The sequence below is a fragment of the Prenolepis imparis genome, unplaced genomic scaffold (assembly GCF_030444845.1).
Source record: "Prenolepis imparis isolate NDT839.2.m4 unplaced genomic scaffold, iyPreImpa1.0 SCAF_1, whole genome shotgun sequence".
Lineage (NCBI taxonomy): Eukaryota > Metazoa > Arthropoda > Insecta > Hymenoptera > Formicidae > Prenolepis > Prenolepis imparis.
Genome location: NW_028141159.1, coordinates 16,079,443 through 16,099,847, shown reverse-complemented (window position 1 = coordinate 16,099,847; position 20,405 = coordinate 16,079,443). Strand labels below are relative to the sequence as shown.

At 32.7% G+C, this 20,405-nt stretch overlaps 1 long non-coding RNA gene across 1 annotated transcript; it reads left to right on the top strand.

Moving 5' to 3' along the window:
- Positions 1-5,752: 5,752 nt before the first annotated feature.
- LOC145932498 (uncharacterized) lies at positions 5,753-16,076 on the top strand. Its single transcript, XR_014424712.1, has 3 exons — positions 5,753-6,144; positions 11,520-11,677; positions 15,876-16,076. It is a non-coding gene; the product is annotated as an uncharacterized LOC145932498 (long non-coding RNA).
- Positions 16,077-20,405: the final 4,329 nt, after the last annotated feature.

Here is a 20,405-nt window from a genome sequence, read left to right as displayed (position 1 = left end):
ATGTGCTATTAAAATGTATAATCGATGAATTTTTGGCTCGTCTTAAAATATTAGAAATCGATACTTTTTTACCGCTGACCCTATGCGACGCAACCTTATTTTATGTATATCAAGTTAAAAAATTTGTACGCTGGTGTCTGTTTGGTACCAAATGATTCTGTAATCAATGTACTATTAAAATGTATAATCGACGAATTTTTGGCTCGTCTTAAAATATTAGAAATTGATACTTTTTTGACGCGGACCCTGTGCGACGCATCCTTATTTTGTTTATCGTATTAAAAAATTTGTACGCTGGTGTCTGTTTGGTATCAAAAGATTCTGTAATCAGTGTACTATTAAAATGTATAATCGATGAATTTTTGGCTCGTCTTTAAATATTAGAAATCGAAACATTTATGCCGATGACCCTATGCGACGCATCCTTAATTTATGTATAGCAAATGAAAATGTTTGTACGCTGGTGTCTGCTTGGTACCAAAAGATTCTGTAAGCAATGTACTATTAAAATGTATAATCGATGAATTTTTGGCTCGTCTTAAAATATTATAAATCGATACTTTTTTGACGCGGACCCTGTGCGACGCATCCTTATTTTATGTATATCAAGTTAAAAAATTTGTACGCTGATGTCTGTTTGGTACCAAATGATTCTGTATATAATGTACTATTAGAATGTATAATCGATGAATTTTTGGCTCGTCTTAAAATATTAGAAATTGATACATTTATGCCGCTGACCCTATGCGACGCATCCTTAATTTATGTATAGCAAATGAAAAAATTTGTACGCTGATGTCTGTTTGGTACCAAATGATTCTGTATATAATGTACTATTAGAATGTATAATCGATGAATTTTTGGCTCGTCTTAAAATATTAGAAATTGATACATTTATGCCGCTGACCCTATGCGACGCATCCTTAATTTATGTATAGCAAATGAAAAAGTTTGTACGCTGTTGTCTGCTTGGTACCAAAAGATTCTGTAATCAATGTACTATTAAAATGTATAATCGATGAATTTTTGGCTCGTCTTAAAATATTAGAAATTGATACTTTTTTGACGCGGACCCTGTGCGACGCATCCTTATTTTATGTTTATCGTATTAAAAAATTTGTACGCTGGTGTCTGCATGGTACCAAAAGATTCTGTAATCAATGTGCTATTAAAATGTATAATCGATGAATTTTTGGCTCGTCTTAAAATATTAGAAATCGATACTTTTTTACCGCTGACCCTATGCGACGCAACCTTATTTTATGTATATCAAGTTAAAAAATTTGTACGCTGGTGTCTGTTTGGTACCAAATGATTCTGTAATCAATGTACTATTAAAATGTATAATCGATGAATTTTTGGCTCGTCTTAAAATATTAGAAATTGATACTTTTTTGACGCGGACCCTGTGCGACGCATCCTTATTTTATGTTTATCGTATTAAAAAATTTGTACGCTGGTGTCTGCATGGTACCAAAAGATTCTGTAATCAATGTACTATTAAAATGTATAATCGATGAATTTTTGGCTCGTCTTAAAATATTAGAAATTGATACTTTTTTGACGCGGACCTTGTGCGACGCATCCTTATTTTATGTTTATCGTATTAAAAAATTTGTACGCTGTTGTCTGCATGGTACCAAAAGATTCTATGATCAATGTACTATTAAAATGTATAATCGATGAATTTTTGGCTCGTCTTAAAATATTAGAAATCGATACTTTTTTGACGCGGACCCTGTGCGACGCATCCTTATTTTATGTTTATCGTATTAAAAAATTTGTACGCTGGTGTCTGTTTGGTACCAAATGATTCTGTAATCAATGTACTATTAAAATGTATAATCGATGAATTTTTGGCTCGTCTTAAAATATTAGAAATCGATACTTTTTTACCGCTGACCCTATGCGACGCAACCTTGTTTTATGTATATCAAGTTAAAAAATTTGTACGCTGGTGTCTGTTTGGTATCAAAAGATTCTGTAATCAGTGTACTATTAAAATGTATAATCGATGAATTTTTGGCTCGTCTTTAAATATTAGAAATCGAAACATTTATGCCGATGACCCTATGCGACGCATCCTTAATTTATGTATAGCAAATGAAAATGTTTGTACGCTGGTGTCTGCTTGGTACCAAAAGATTCTGTAAGCAATGTACTATTAAAATGTATAATCGATGAATTTTTGGCTCGTCTTAAAATATTAGAAATCGATACTTTTTTGACGCGGACCCTGTGCGACGCATCCTTATTTTATGTATATCAAGTTAAAAAATTTGTACGCTGATATCTGTTTGGTACCAAATGATTCTGTATATAATGTACTATTAGAATGTATAATCGATGAATTTTTGACTCGTCTTAAAATATTAGAAATTGATACATTTATGCCGCTGACCCTATGCGACGCATCCTTAATTTATGTATAGCAAATGAAAAAGTTTGTACGCTGTTGTCTGCTTGGTACCAAAAGATTCTGTAATCAATGTACTATTAAAATGTATAATCGATGAATTTTTGGCTCGTCTTAAAATATTAGAAATTGATACTTTTTTGACGCGGACCCTGTGCGACGCATCCTTATTTTATGTTTATCGTATTAAAAAATTTGTACGCTGGTGTCTGCATGGTACCAAAAGATTCTGTAATCAATGTGCTATTAAAATGTATAATCGATGAATTTTTGGCTCGTCTTAAAATATTAGAAATCGATACTTTTTTACCGCTGACCCTATGCGACGCAACCTTATTTTATGTATATCAAGTTAAAAAATTTGTACGCTGGTGTCTGTTTGGTACCAAATGATTCTGTAATCAATGTACTATTAAAATGTATAATCGATGAATTTTTGGCTCGTCTTAAAATATTAGAAATTGATACTTTTTTGACGCGGACCCTGTGCGACGCATCCTTATTTTATGTTTATCGTATTAAAAAATTTGTACGCTGGTGTCTGCATGGTACCAAAAGATTCTGTAATCAATGTACTATTAAAATGTATAATCGATGAATTTTTGGCTCGTCTTAAAATATTAGAAATTGATACTTTTTTGACGCGGACCCTGTGCGACGCATCCTTATTTTATGTTTATCGTATTAAAAAATTTGTACGCTGTTGTCTGCATGGTACCAAAAGATTCTATAATCAATGTACTATTAAAATGTATAATCGATGAATTTTTGGCTCGTCTTAAAATATTAGAAATCGATACTTTTTTGACGCGGACCCTGTGCGACGCATCCTTATTTTATGTTTATCGTATTAAAAAATTTGTACGCTGGTGTCTGCATGGTACCAAAAGATTCTGTAATCAATGTACTATTAAAATGTATAATCGATGAATTTTTGGCTCGTCTTAAAATATTAGAAATCAATACTATTTTGACGCGGACCCTGTGCGACGCATACTTATTTTATGTTTATCATATTAAAAAATTTGTACGCTGGAGTCTGCATGGTACCAAAAGATTCTGTAATCAATGTACTATTAAAATGTATAATCGATGAATTTTTGGCTCGTCTTAAAATATTAGAAATCGATACTTTTTTACCGCTGACCCTATGCGACGCAACCTTGTTTTATGTTTAACAAGTTAAAAAATTTGTACGCTGGTGTCTGTTTGGTACCATAAGATTCTGTAATCAAAGTACTTTTAAAATGTATAATCGATGAATTTTTGGCTCGTCTTTAAATATTAGAAATCGATACATTTATGCCGCTGACCCTATGCGACGCATCCTTAATTTATGTATAGCAAATGAAAATGTTTGTACGCTGGTGTCTGCTTGGTACCAAAAGATTCTGTAATCAATGTACTATTAAAATGTATAATCGATGAATTTTTGGCTCGTCTTAAAATATTAGAAATCGATACTTTTTTACCGCTGACCCTATGCGACGCAACCTTATTTTATGTATATCAAGTTAAAAAATTTGTACGCTGGTGTCTGTTTGGTACCAAATGATTCTGTAATTAATGTACTATTAAAATGTATAATCGATGAATTTTTGGCTCGTCTTAAAATATTAGAAATTGATACATTTATGCCGCTGACCCTATGCGACGCATCCTTAATTTATGTATAGCAAATGAAAAAGTTTGTACGCTGTTGTCTGCTTGGTACCAAAAGATTCTGTAATCAATGTACTATTAAAATGTATAATCGATGAATTTTTGGCTCGTCTTAAAATATTAGAAATCGATCCTTCGTTACCGCTGACTCCATGCGACGCAACCTTATTTTATGTATATCAAGTTAAAAAATTTGTACGCTGGTGTCTGCATGGTACCAAAAGATTCTGTAATCAATGTACTATTAAAATGTATAATCGATGAATTTTTGGCTCGTCTTAAAATATTAGAAATTGATACTTTTTTGACGCGGACCCTGTGCGACGCATCCTTATTTTATGTTTATCAAGTTAAAAAATTTGTACGCTCGTGTCTGTTTGGTACCAAATGATTCTGTAATAAATGTACTATTAAAATGTATAATCGATGAATTTTTGACTCGTCTTAAAATATTAGAAATTGATACTTTTTTGACGCGGACCCTGTGCGACGCATTCTTATTTTATGTTTATCGTATTAAAAAATTTGTACGCTGGTGTCTGCTTGGTACCAAATGATTCTGTAATCAATGTACTATTAAAATGTATAATCGATGAATTTTTGGCTCGTCTTAAAATATTAGTAATTGATACTTTTTTGACGCGGACCCTGTGCGACGCATCCTTATTTTATGTTTATCAAGTTAAAAAATTTGTACGCTGGTGTCTGCATGGTACCAAAAGATTCTGTAATCAATGTACTATTAAAATGTATAATCGATGAATTATTGGCTCGTCCTAAAATATTAGAAATCGATACTTTTTTACCGCTGACCCTATGCGACGCAACCTTGTTTTATGTATATCAAGTTAAAAAATTTGTACGCTGGTGTCTGCATGGTACCAAAAGATGAAAAGATAAATATTATAATTGTTGTATAATATGTTATTAACGTACAAGCTGTGGATCGAGAATGCGCTACGAATAATTCGAAACATCATTCTATCTTTGTACCATATTAGTAGCACATTCTCGACTGCAGCTTATATTGTATAGTTGGGAAATAAATGGCGCGCGCGAAGCGCGCGCTTTGTAGTATTCTAGTGTTTATAAAACGTGTATAAAACCCACATGTATTACTTGGACAATGGATATCTCAAAGGATTGATAATGCTATCATCGAGCAGGAAATAAAGAGTTATGTTATGTTTTATTAACTTTATATCTCTCTCTTGTGGGTCAAATAATTCGGAAAAAAGTCCATATATAATCAAATATAAATATATGTATGTAGAATTTTATCCTAGCAAAATATTTAAAAAACTACGGTGTTAGAGAAGAAGTTTTGAATAAAAGTTAAATTTTGAAAAAAATATTATATGATCAATATAATTTTGATTTTAGAGATTTAAAAAAAATTACATATTTGCATTTAAGATTTAATAACATATTAATAAAATAATTATTAATAAAATATTAATTTATTTGCATTATTTGTTTTTCAGCACATGGTGCATTAGAAGGAAGGATGTAAAGCGACGTGACTGCATCCAGTTGTAAAGTAGTTAACGTTTGGCGGGGTGAAGTACGACGGAGGAAAGCTCGTTTCCGAGAGCAAGCTTTTTCTCGCATCTCAGAGAGTCAAGGCAGAGCGATCTGCGCGATGCAGTCGGTCGGAGCGCGTTGATTCGTTCGGAAGTCCTGAAGGAAACAAGGGAGCTTTGCCGCAAGCTCTTCGCGAAACTTGACATATCCGACCGGACGATTTATTTATTTTTTTTTCTAGACGACATTTTTTATTTATTTATTTATTTATTTATATCATTAAAATAATTTGTACGTCTCGAAACGTATTCACGAGCAGCCAAAAAACTTTCTGCTCGAGTTTCGCGCATCCGATTGCCTTCTTTGTTCGTTCTATTCGCGACGCGACGAGATTTTTGTCCTGTTTGAACGGTGGCACCGGCGACAAAGAAATCCAAGGGAAAGAAAGGAAGGAAAGTATCATCGTGCACATACAGAACACGAGAATCTCGGGAGGAGTCGACGGCCCGACGTCGCTGCTATTTCCAGGCTGAGACACACCGGTAAGACACTCTCTCCGTGACAATTTCTAGTCAATTGTACATATCACCAAAAGTTTAAAAATTTTTATTTTGGAATTTATATAAGTTTATTTTATAAATTTATTTTTATTTATGTTTAAATATATATTGATTTTTATAGATATACACACTCATACACATAAAAATTTAAATGGATTCTTTGTTGTAAATTACTTTATCAAAATTTTAGAAACACAAAAGAAATATCAGATGTGAAATTTTTATTTATATTTAAATCAGAGTTTAAATGTATTTTTTTGACAAAGGTATGAAAAAGAAAATCGAATACAATAAGATATCGATTTTAAATCAATCAAAGAATCTATAAATAAAAAAAAGTGCATACGAGTGTTAAACGCATTTATAACTGCGTTGATATGTACTAATTGTAAGATATATTAATGATCGATCAATCTCGAAGTCACGATTATTTATATTAGGGCGTGACTTGGATGATCAAAGTTCACAGAACACTACGTTCTTAAAGAAATTAAATTTGTCGAAGAATCAGATATACATTTACGTATTAACGTAGACAAACTTACGATAAATTATATTAGCATTGTTTCAATTTTTTCAATTTAGTTCTTCAGTTTTATAAGAGATATTTAACATATTATATTTCTAAACGACTTGACAATTTCAAGAATAGAAGAAGTATTAGTGAAAAAAGGGGGGTATTAGTGAGAAAGGGGGAAAGAAGGAAAGGGGGAAAGTAGGATTTTTGGACCGGAAATAGAGCTTCCTCTGAACACGCAATTCGACCAGGAACGTGGACTCTTCCTTCCGTTTGGTTGATGCCGAGATTCGTTGTATCCATAGGTGTATAACGCTGTCGCGCCGCTATTTTTGTCAGCATTCAACAGCCACCCGTCAAGACAGAACGTGTAGCTACCCTCTCGCATGCAGCCGAAAAGTTGTGCGCGTGTGCTCCCTCTTCATCTTCAGCTTTTGTCACCTTTGTACAGCTATTCGACCCTCGCGATCTTCTTTAAGATGCCGTCATTCTTATCACGATTTTACGACGATTGTATGTAGCTTTATGTAATTTATATATACAAGGGCTTTAAATTCCACCCTTTGTTTTTTAAGAAAATTCTATTTATTAAATTACGATTAATGATATTTTTAATCTAATGATATAATCCTAATCTATACTAATTTTTTATATAGGCTGATATTGATTTTTTCATTATATGAATTAAGTTATTTTTCTTAATAACTTCTTAATAATACAGTATGTAACTTATTCCAAGAAAAATACTCGATACAGCTGATTGCAAGATGCAAAATATTGAGTCAGAAAATATTCTCGGAATTTTTATACGCGCGTTCATTTCATTAATTTCATTAATTCTTCATCAGTTGTACGCGCACGTGTTCGTCGTCTCGCACTATAACAGCTTTATAATCAGAATAGATTTAAAAATGGAGAAAAAGGATGATTATTAATAAGAGAGAAGTTCTATATAAAATAAATAGACAGAAAGGTTTTAACCTCAAGAACGTTAATTTTTTATCTTTTTAATTTTTTTAATGATACGCGAAAGAAATGTTAATTTTAAGTTCAGAATAATATGATAAGATGCAATTTTCTTAATTATGCTAAGACTCACGAGAGTCTTTAATAGAAATTAGATTGCGGTTCGAAAAATATAATGACGCCAATGTTTTGCCAAAAGTTGTTTGTTCAAAGCCAAATATAGCTAAGGGATAATCTCGGTAACGATTTAGGTACGTCATCTCTTGGGATCATCGGGCGCATAAACCACGTGGTAAATAGGGTTTAGTCTCTATACAAGATCTCCCTATGTTCAATGGCAATAAGGTGGCACGTGCGTGTGCTTAGAGACTGGAGAATCGGAAGGAAGCGTCTACGATTAGGGAAGTCAAGTTCGTTCAACTTGAGACATACGGTCGTGTCAAGGTACAACTCCCCCTCAGAGATGTCCTGATTGAGGACACCTAAGCCAAGATGTATCGCAAGCTTGTCGCGAGGTCATTGACCTCCCTGTAACTTTGTAGCGGCACGAAATTAACAGAAAATATTTTTTTTAAATTTACATTATTCAAGTAAACTGACAATAAGAGTACAAATTTGCGCCAAGTTATTTGTACGATTATTAACATGTTTTACAATTATGTCTTAAAAAAGAGAATTAGACAAATATGCGAATATAATCAAATAGAAGACCGCGATGCGTTTTAAAATTTTATTATCTGTCGTATTGACATTTATTTCAACGGATACATCATCATGTGAGAACCCGTTGACAGGATCTGGAGTATAAAACGGATGTCAACATATATCCTGCCACTGCTATCCCACGTTATTCTTCTCGCTTTTAACGTCGGTGTGTAATCATACAAATTATTTTGTTCCATGACTTAATTACTTAATTCGCTTTATAACGACTTTACCACGACTTTTTAAATGAATTCACTTGCACGATATGCATCGACTGCAATCAATAGCATAGGACAAGAACATCTAAAAAAAACAAAAACTTGTATCGCAAAAAATTTAGAAAACTTAGAAATAAAGTTTTGTCGTTCGCGCAAGAGTACGTGATAGACTCTATTCTATGATATAAGATAAAAAGAGAGGAAAGAGAAAAAAAGAGAGACAGAGAAGACTGCAGCGAAAGAAAAAGAAGCAGAGATGCATTCTAAGAATAGAACCATTTTTTCTGGTTCTTCCGCCGGATATAATTGTTAGAGAGACCCGATTTTTTTAACTTACCTGTTCGAGAGATATTTTTATTAGATATTCGTAAATTTAAAAATAAATAATTACAATGATAAACATATTAAAAATACAGTTTATCCGATAGTGTCCTATTGTTACCACATATGCGGGAATATAAATTTACTTTCACAAACAGTGGTCTCTCTCTCTTTATCTCTCTCTCTCTCTCTCTTTCTAAAGAAGACACCGCCTTTTTCAGCTTTTCTTTGAAAACGTTTTAAGCAACGACTGCCGAAAGATCTCACCCTCTTTTTCGTCCTTTTTGTTCTAAGTATAGGGACCCCCTGCGAACATAAAGGCGTGGTCGTGACCGCCATTCGGGATGAAAATCTACATCCGCCGTCTTATGACCGAAATATAGACAAAGTATATAGACAGAGATTATTTGCACAAAACAAATATTATATAATCAATCTTATCTTTATTTTTTTGTCGATTAAATATCTCGTTTATAATCATTATATATTCGCTATTATATATAATACTCGCCGGGAATAAAAATAAAACGCGAAAACAAGTTTTTCTTCGTATGAATATATGATTATTGATTTCAAAGTAGATTTCAAGTTGCATCTTTGCCGCGATAATTCGCACGATGCACGAAATGAGAATATCGACCGAGGGTATTCGCAATGCATTCCCAAGAGACTATCTTTCCTCTGGTGATCAAATCCCAGAAGAATGACGACGTCTACCGGTACGTCGAGACGGCGGCAATCGTGCCTCCCGAAATAGCTCCCGCGTCTAGAACTCGAGGAGGAACCACGCGTACGTAGCCACGAGGAACCGGTTGCCATGAGGGCTCAAAAATAAAAAAAATATATATATATAGAATATATACTTATATATATATTTACGATGCATCGATACATCGATTTGTATTACGCGAAATTTCTCGCAATATTACGTCAATAGCTCACGGTTAAAAAAAAGCCTGGCAAAAGAATAATCTAATTCCTTGTTATCTTTTTGAGGCTCAAAATGTGTGATTTCAGAATTGCTCTATTACGTTACACAATTTTGAGAAATTTAAAATTAAAATTGTAAAAAAAGATATTTTAATGTATTTTATCACACTGCAGCTACATCGTGTTGATGTAAAAAAGTTTTATTCTATTCAAAATTAAGTATATTGTTAGAACTTTCAATTCTCAAAAAAAGAAAATTATATTAAAGATAAATTAATAAAATAAAGTATAAAATATTCGTGATCAAATTTATTTACAGTTTTGAAAGTCGGAATTGTATTCAGCATAAAAAAAGCATTACGTGAAATAATTATTTTTTTTTAAAGAATCATTTTTTGTCTTGTATATTAGTAGTAAATTTTGGAAAAGAAAATTCAAAGGTTGACTAATATTTATTATAAATATGCTATATTCTAGTAATGCTTAATCTGATCACTTAATTACCGTTAACTTTAATTAATGCAACTGTGTCCTTCTATATTAATCGACAACAGGAATAAATAAAAAAAGTAATAAAACCTAGAATCAACTATTAATAATCATAGGAATCTGACTTCAAATTCTTTCGGTGAGCGGGGTTGTCGAGATTTCTATCTTCTGATTGAAGATGTTTAAACGAGCGCAAAAGAGTTACAGGCAAGTGTGGATACTCGAGATAGAAAAACTTAAATCATTCCATCTAAAGTAGATATTTTGGGTACAAGAACAAAACACACACAATGCAACGTGCATATATATTGTGTACGCTACGTATCAAAGTTTAGATATATGATTATTTAAAAGGGACAAAGAACAAATAAACAAGCTTAAGAGATAGCCAAATATACAATACTTTGACTTTATGTCCAATTATCCTCTGCTATACATTCTTAACATCTTACATTTATAAAATATGAAATGAGCAGACTACTGGTTCCAGTGATATCCTTATCTGATTTTTAGAGGGGGAAGGCATTTAATTAAATCGATAAAATAAAATCGTACGGATTGATAGAAGACATTCGCAGAATATTACCTTGAACTAGGTTTTAATGATGAAAATCGGATGATTAAAATATCGACATTGCATAATGGTATCGTCAAATTGGTTTGCTCTTGCATCGTTCTATTTATACTTTGGGTAATTGAAATCGATAGCTAAATCATTGCACACACACGCATGTTAATTTACATTTCACTTTACAATGACCCTTCAAACAGACTTGTTAAGATATGAATTATATAAACAGTCAAATAATTGATAATAAAACAAGCAGGATTGTAAATCTAGAAAAAAATGCAACTTTATGTTCGATATTTATAAAATGTAAAGCGCGAAATTCCTACAGTTGCTATACAGTTATATTTGGCGTTTCGAGTCAGGCGAGCTTTAATTCTATCACATGATTATTGGATATATACCTACTTTATATATCCAGATGCAAAATTTTATTGCTTTTTTGCATCGCAATATGTATGTATTGACTATTCATTATTTATTTTATTAGAGCAATCTTTTGATCTTTCTAGATTCGAATTCTTATTTATTATCAAGAGAGATTAAAAGTTTTTATATCGCGAAATATATTAAATATATATATTTTATATCTGTAGAATATTAAGAGAAGAATAAAACTAATAAATTTACTTTGCATTTTCAGTCTGTTTGCCGAATGTACTGCGAAATAAGAACATAATCCAATTGAGGTGAGAAAGCGAGAGATGAAATCGAGAGATTCTATCGTATATACCCCGGTGTCACTCGGACCTGACACTGACGATGAGGAGACATTGGTCAATGTCGAAGTCTACAAAAATGGTGAGTCTTACAAAATTCAAATTAAAGTTTTCCATGTATAAAACACTGGGTTGTCAATGTCCCGCAATTTTTCGTCTATGTAGATTGTTGTCATTTAAAATGGAATAAATGCAACAATCGATGCAAGTATACTGGCGAACAATAGGACGTTTTGAATTATCACCCGAGTTTCTATTTCTTCTGCATCGCTTTGGAAAGAAATGAACATTGCTTGATGTGGCAACAATATAAAATTTGGTGATAAAGTGCACTTTACGAAAATAAATTATTTTTTTATATATTAATCCGAAAAAGACGCGACAAACCGACGAATGTGATTAGTAGATTTGTGTTAAACGAATATAAATATTACTGACAAGTCAAGCAAAATGCAATTGAAAATGATTCGACAGCCTCTGAATCACACCTGAAATGTACCTACGCAACTTCCGAATTTGAACGTGAAAAGATGGCAATGCGTGTAAGTACAGCATGCACGTGGGTGTAAGATATACACATCTGAATGGATCGTCGTCACGTCCAACTCCATTTTTGGAAACGTAGTGCGTACGTAGAGCAATCTCGTTTAAGTTTGCATTGAATAAATAATAAATCTTGGCCAAATTGTAGTAAGGTCTAATTTCGCTAAAAATGTAACTCAAATGCAGATGAGTTATTCAATAAATTATTAATTATTAATAATTAATATCTGTATGAACAAGGGAGTTTTTAGCATATTTTAATCTACATTATAAAACACGAGTGAGTGAATTAAAAAAACTTCATTTCAATGTATTTCGCAAAAATAAAATTCGTATATAAAATCTCACCTCTAACATCATAATTTAATATGATTATAGTGAGGCTACAGGAGTCCTATACGATCTTTTTATTAATCTACGCATATATGAGATGTAAAAATTATTGAAATGCATTTCATTATTTATGATCCAAAATACAAGCTTGATTATCTTAATGCTGACTCTCTTATCAAACACAAACGAAAGTACAAATTCTTTCATTTAAAAATCAATACTTTATTGCCGCGGACCCTATAGCCAAAAATTGATCTCTTGTATATTTCGACAATACATTGTTTGCAGAGTATTTTCGTACCAAGCAGACACCAGCGTACAATTTTTTAAATTTAATATACATATTATAACTATGCGTCGCATAGTGTCCGCGGCGACACAGTGTCGATTTTTAATATTTAAAGGCTATCCAAAAATTCTTCGCTTGTATATTTCGATGGATTTTTGGCTCGTCTTAAAATATTAAATGTCGACACTATGGCCCATATACTAGATCTTCTTTTATCGATAAAAAACGATCTAGAATCTAGAATATGGCCTATGTCGCTGTGAACTCTATGCGGCGCACTTTTTTATTATGTATATTAAATAAAAAAATTTGTACGCTGGTGTCTGCTTGGTACCAAAATATTCTGCAAACAATGTATTATTGAAATGTACAATAAATGAATTTTTGGCTCGTCTTAAAATATTAAAAGTCGACACTATGTCCTCGCGGACCCTATGTGGCGCATTCTTATATAATGTATATTTAATAAAAGAATTTGTACGCTGGTATCTGCATGATACGAAAATATTCTGCAAACAATGTACTATTGAAATGTACAGTAAATGAATTTTTGGCTCGTCTTAAAATATAGAAAATTAAAATTTTTAAATCGCGGACCCTTTACGGCGCGGATTTATTTTACGTATATTAGATCAAAAAGTTTATAGGCTGGTATGCTGATGGTACCATCAAAATGTGCAGACAATGTACTGATAAAATATATGAAAGATTAATTTTTGGCTCGCTTTAAAATATTGAAAATTAATATTTTTAAACCGCGGACCCCATACGGCGCACAATTATCAGCTGATTTCTGTCAAAAAATATTAATCGAGTTTAATGTACTATAACATTTTATTTAAAACATATTATTTTATAATTTCTATTACATATTATTTTAAAATTTAATTAACAAATTAACGCTTTAATCAGCTGATTTCTATCAAAAAATATTAATCGTTGAAACAAATAAAAAGTTGAAACAAACTTTATATAAAAATATCATTTTTTTTATATAAAATCGCGAGGAATGTCGCGCGTGTAGCGCGCACTTGTGTTGTTTTAGTATATAATAAATATTACATATATAATAAATACAACTACACAAATATATATATTCTCACGGTTCTTGGTTAAAACATTCGTAATTCATATCAAGATATTTTTAGGTATAAGACTATGAATTTTATATAAAATCGCGAGGAATGTCGCGCGTGTAGCGCGCACTTGTGTTGTTTTAGTATATAATAAATATTACATATATAATAAATACAACTACACAAATATATATATTCTCACGGTTCTTGGTTAAAACATTCGTAATTCATATCAAGATATATTTAGATATAAGACTATGAATGCGAAGAATAAACTATGATTCTGCATTTTCTGTTTTATGACCATAGACTTCTTCTTGATTATCGAAACATACGCATGGAACACCATGTACATATATCTTTCGTGATTGTGTTAATTTGGCCTGAGGCAAAACGCTGCATTCATCAACTCGAAATCTTTACTCGCACTATGACACTTTCATCGAGATAATATCCGCATGATTGATTCAACGATATTATATATTATTTTACAAATAAATAATTCAAGATAACATATTAAATCAATTATATTATATTAATTCAATTGACAGAATCACAGAATATGAACAAACTATTATTTAGCAAATTGTGCATAAGTTCTTCTCTTTAAATAAATTCCTTGTTTTTTCTACATATTGAATTCGTTATGTGCATGCGAACAAAAAAGAAAAAAAATGTAATTGCACATCGACAAAGCAAAGTAATTTTTATCAAAATTAATTTAATTCTCATAATGTTCATAACGTCAGTCTCTATTACAAGTTGTTCAAATAATTAAGAAATCGGCATCTCTCTTTGTATTATCGTTTTCTATAATAACGTAGCGCCGATATTGCTAGATTTTCACAAGCAGGCTTTGGAAGATTTAATTTGTCGTCAATCGCTAAATATTCAAACGAGGCAGGAAATCAACAAATAAACGAACAATTGCCAGGAGCGAGAAAGAGTAGATGGAACATGATGACATGCCTCTTAAGATACAATAATCTCAAGACGTAAGACGTCAAACTGATGCTCGATATATGCATCGTACGTATATTTCTGTACTACGATAACACATGTGTATACACGCGTGGCTATCTACGAGAGGGGCCTGGTGAATAGAAGCGATCGAAATATATCGAAGTATATTTGAATGAAAGAGGGATATCGAATGAATGAACAGGCGAGAGTGTTGCGGGACGCGTGGGCGACTGCGTATGTTTGTGTTATTGCCTCTAAGATAACATGAAGCGATTGCCTTCTTTCTTCTCTTGGAGATTTAAAAACTTTTACTTATCTAAAGGAATGCGTAATAATATTTTCAAATTATTTTAAGACGATATACGCGCTAATAAACAATTTGTGTATAAGCTTGAAAAGATCGCGCGTCAAATCGGACAATTTTTGAGACGCCTAAGTATCAAGTCTTTTCTATTCAAAACCAAATGCACGCGTACTTCTGCATATATTATGTTGCAAATGAGGCGCTTCGTAGGGACGAATGTAAAAGATACGCATATGCGTATCATCCATGAAGACTAAACTAATTAAAATGTTTCACACGTTAAAATATCAAGCATCTAGCAATGTCACGAATTTTTGCAAATAATCTTATGACTTTTTTATTTTATCATTTGCTACGTATTTTTGTATAGTCGCGCATAAGTCGGGAAAGGTTAAAATCCAACTTTTTAAAAGTTCTTCGACTACAGTTAGACACGTGACGATGATCTCTGTCAGCGACGCAGCTGCATTCGCATGACTATAACTACGTAAGCGACTCTTGACTGTTCGTGCAGAGTGGAGGAGATGCGTACTCACAACGACGGATGCTTAATTCGCATGCACGGTTGGCCGGTATGAATGTAGCAACCTGATGGAGAACCGGTGCGGACCCTCTTCCTCTTTTCCCTTCTCCCTCATGTTGCTCGTTCAAGAGTTTGTTGTACGCGCACACTCGCGTGTAAAATTACGTTCACGCGTGTGGACACTCGCGTGTGGGCGAACTAGGTATCCCCACGGTTATTGGTCCGCCGATTCCGCGGTATGTGTTTCAGAAGGTCCTCAAGCTGTCTCGCGCCACGCCAATGAACTGAATCGATATACGGGAGACTTTATGACGCAGAACAAACAGGAATTTATCATGGAGCTCTTTTATCTCTCCAGTCAGTTTCGCAAGTCAGATAATGTAATCATTCCGAAAGCTCAATCAAAGCATTAATCTTAGGAATGCTAAATATTTGTCGGCAGACAAAACTACAGAGGTTTACGAACACTTCTTTCTTTCTTCTCTAACAGATAATCTTCTTTAAGTATTATCCTCTCCAAAAATTCGAATCTCTCTCAGTTCAGTCTCCGCTGGCTCCTAAACTCTTGGAATGGATTCGATGAAGAGTTCTCTGGGAGGGGACAGGCCAAGCGAGAGGGTTCCCAAGAGTCTACGAGCTCTCCGAAACGTCTACCTACCGAAGGACGCGGACCCAAGAAATTTTTTCGTTCCCCTTTTCTGTGATTAACCCTTAGGTAGGGAGAGAAATTGCTTCGTTCTTAGACCACTAGTCGGGAATGCGAAGCATGCGACGCGTTCTATGGTATAGTCGAACCAAAAGATCAGCTTAATATACGAAATAGTTAATTTTTTTATTAATGTAGATTAAAAATTATCGCGACTCATGACAAGTATTCTATCGATTTAATTTTCTTACAATTTTAATTCGATTAGCTAATTATTAGTGTATTTTACTCTAAAAGTCTGAAACACTTCTGTTATATTATTTGATAATTTGTGATATGTTAATAATGTCTTTGTGCAAATATGAAAATGGCACGTGAAATTTTTAATTGATTGGAACAATCTATATTTTTTTTAAAGTCACATTACTGCGCGAAAACTGTAGAACGTTGTTGATATAGAAACAATTGATTCATACTGTCAGTAGCTATTTTATGCAATCGTAAGAATTAAAAACTTTACTGTTTATTTGATATTTGTTTAAAATCATATACATTATATGTTATTAATTTTGTATATTTTAAAATTATTTTTCTCGGAAACAAAGCCTTATATAAAAACAATTTATTTTATATTTTTTACTTATTTTATCATGTAAAGCATTTCATTGTATTATTAGTTATGGAACAACCTGTATAATATACAATAAAATCCAGACTGTAATAAATACAAAATAGATTCTATTTGGTAAGAGATCCGTGAATGAATGTGCTGCGACAAAACGCACTTAAAAACATTATTTCAATATTATATAGTAAATGTTCAATGGCTTCAGTTAAGTCCGTCATAATAGACCAGAACAATACAAACATATTTTGTTACTTTACATTATGAAACCACGAAATATATTACGAAATATGATTAAGATGCGATAGCGAGATGACATAAGGGGACATTGAGGACATTGAGGGGACATTAAATCTTTTGTTTTCGAATAATGGTTACTCCGTGGTTATTCTCATGGTGTTCAATTTTTATATTTAGCAACATTGTCGCGATAAAAATATGACAAATGTTCTCGGTGAGAGAGAAATCTTGTGGTTGCAGCTACAATGTTTATTAGTATAAGCTATAAACGCGCGACACCGATTTAATATACCTATTCATTTCTAGATTGCCGCGATTTGTAAGGTTTCATGATGGAGATAAATAGCGACTATATTTCTTCTTCGTCTTCTTCTTGTCGATCGAGATACATTTTTTTCTTCAAATTCTCAGATATCTGGCTTGCAATATATACTAATAGGTTGTACGCCGAGATTTAATCGTCATGTTTGTCTTCTAACAAAAAATAAATAAATAAAAAATAAAATAAAAAATCGCTGCAAATTATTACGAGAACTTGTTTACTGCAATTTATTTGTTGCATCGCACTATTTAATCATACCGTGATTATTATTTAATACGTCGTTAATCCCAGACCGCATTCTTTTCATTAGTCTTACAGAGGAAACTCGGTCGTGGGCGAACAACAATCGTCGCATCGTATTTTATCGTGACGATTAGCGGAACGATTTAACGTTTAACATTGCCCACACATCCAATTGTACCTAATACGGCGGTAGAGCTTCAACTAACGCGAATAATTTTCGGTCCTACAGTTACAGCATGGTACTGCATTCCAGCCAATAAAGAAAAAGCAAAGTATTTATTTTTCCGGAATAAAATTTAATTTTTTTAATTATTAGCGCATGTTTCTTGTATCTAATAATCAATTCTTGTATTTAACAAAGTGTAATATGATTGTATATTTTAATTGTGTATTTTATTTGAGTTTTAGTATTAATATCGCTTGTAAAACAAGTACAATTTCTCGTTTAATCCTCGGATATGCGGATCATCTATAACCGCTAATCGCATCGCGGGTATCGAATCCATTTGTTTTCATAATAGAATTTTATTTTTATTTTTAAATAAAAGAATATGTTAGTTTTTTATCTCATTATTTATATTATTATATTCTTCAAGTTCTTGTGTTTTGCAAAATTTATTTATTTATGATTAAAGAGGAAAAATATAGATAAAGTATTATAAATAAATAATTTTAAAACAAAACATAAATAGAGTAGTTTTTTCTATTGCATAAGCGTTACAGATTTTAGACATCTGTTGCATCTTTGCTTGTATTTATTTAGAAAGTTTGCAAGGATGGAAATAAAATTGAAATCCGCTGGCAAAGATTAAGCCAAGTACATTTGGTACTTGGCTTAATCTTGGGTTTTGATTGCCAGTAAGATCTATCGAACGCGTGTTATACGCAACGGTTCTTTTTGTTCGGATTGAGCCTTATGTCGGGGTCCGTATAAGGTCCGTCTTGAAACGAGCTGGCCGAGGCATGAGTTCTTTTACTTTTTGTATACAACTTTACTACGTTTGTTATAACGATTCTGGTTAAAATTCTGGTTTTTACTAATTTATTTCAAATTTTTTATCATTATTCTAAGATAAAAATTGGTACAATTTTATATTATCAAGGAATAAAATTCCAAAAAGACATAGTTTTAACCAATCTACTTTTGCGTTCTTTGTTCTATAAATAGTTTTGTCTAAAATCATTTTTAAATTAAAATTATTAACAAATTTTGCTTTACTAAATATTTAATTATAGCATGTACCTATATTTATATTGGAATACTATCGCATGACGTCTCTACACTTGGAGCAGAAGCAAAACCGGCAGAGCGTGACGCGAATCGTCGTCGTTGTTTTTAATGACGAGTCCGTCGAGCGAGGTGCTTGTTTAATTACTGATGCTCGTTTCAATGTGGGCCCTGCCTGCCTGGGTCGCACCGTGGACCGATCCCGGTCCGCCCACCCGCATCCGCTGCACTAGCCCACGTAGAAAGGTGCAACGACGTACAACTTCGATACATTTGCACATCGGAGACTAACTGCGGCAATTCGTTAATTCGCAGTTACACCTTTCCTTATAATCAAGTTTTTATAAAACTTCGTTGCATCTTGCAATTGAGAAAAATGACGTGCGTTCAATGTTGTGTGTCTCTCTCTCTTTTTCATGTCACTGATAGAGTAAATCATTGCTTAAATTTTATCATGGAATCTTATTCATCCGCAAAATGCAGCGAATGATTCTATTTTCCATTCTTTTTTTACGCGACAAATAAAAATACCATTTTAATATTGATGCGTGTTTTGTCAGGATTCACGCAATGTTGCATTTAAATTACTCATTATCGTAAATACCATAGTAAATATTCCGGTACCAATTTAACGATCGGCTACTGTTTTTCATTGATGCAGGCTTTTAAGAAATAAAAATTTGGTCTCTTCAAAAAATATCACTCTAAGGTAAATGACGTCTATTTTATAAATTTTCTATTTTGTTTTTAGAATACGATTTTTACTGCAAATTTGAAATGTGCAATCCTAACAGATTAAGTCGCGTAAACGAGATGAAAATTGCTCGCAGTTTTGCCAATCAGCATGTAATAACATGACTGGTACAGATAAATAAACAGGATAAGGTGGATGACTTAAGGAAAATTAATGATATGTCTGGATATTTTAATTTGTTAATTCATATGAAGCTTTGTATTAGAAATTATAATAATTGAAGGCGTTTTGGAAAAATTGGCTTCTTAGCGATTCGCGAAAAAAGGCCAATGATCTGGAAGCAATATGAAATCGTGTAAGAAGTTCGCTTGGCATCGTCTACTAGACCAAAGTTAGATATATAGTGAATGCATTGGCTTTCTTGATGTATCCTTTCTCTTCTTTACCGCGATCATCGGAGCTGTTCATTCTAGGATTCCTATAGACTCCTTGATGACCTTCCGATGCAGCGGAGGAAAAAAAAGCGCAGTGCGCACATGAAGATCAAACAGGTATTAAGTTGGGATGTGAAAGTAGAAAGTAATGATTCGCAAATCAAGAAACGCTAAACACGAATCTTAGAAAATGCAGATACATCTGTTATGGTGGATGGCTGATCGAGTATCTTCTCTATCATTGATGCATCCGCAAAAACGTGTAAAAATTCATAATACATAATCTATTTAATGATACCATTCTTTCATTGCTGATTACAATTTATCTTATGTATCATTCATTAAGA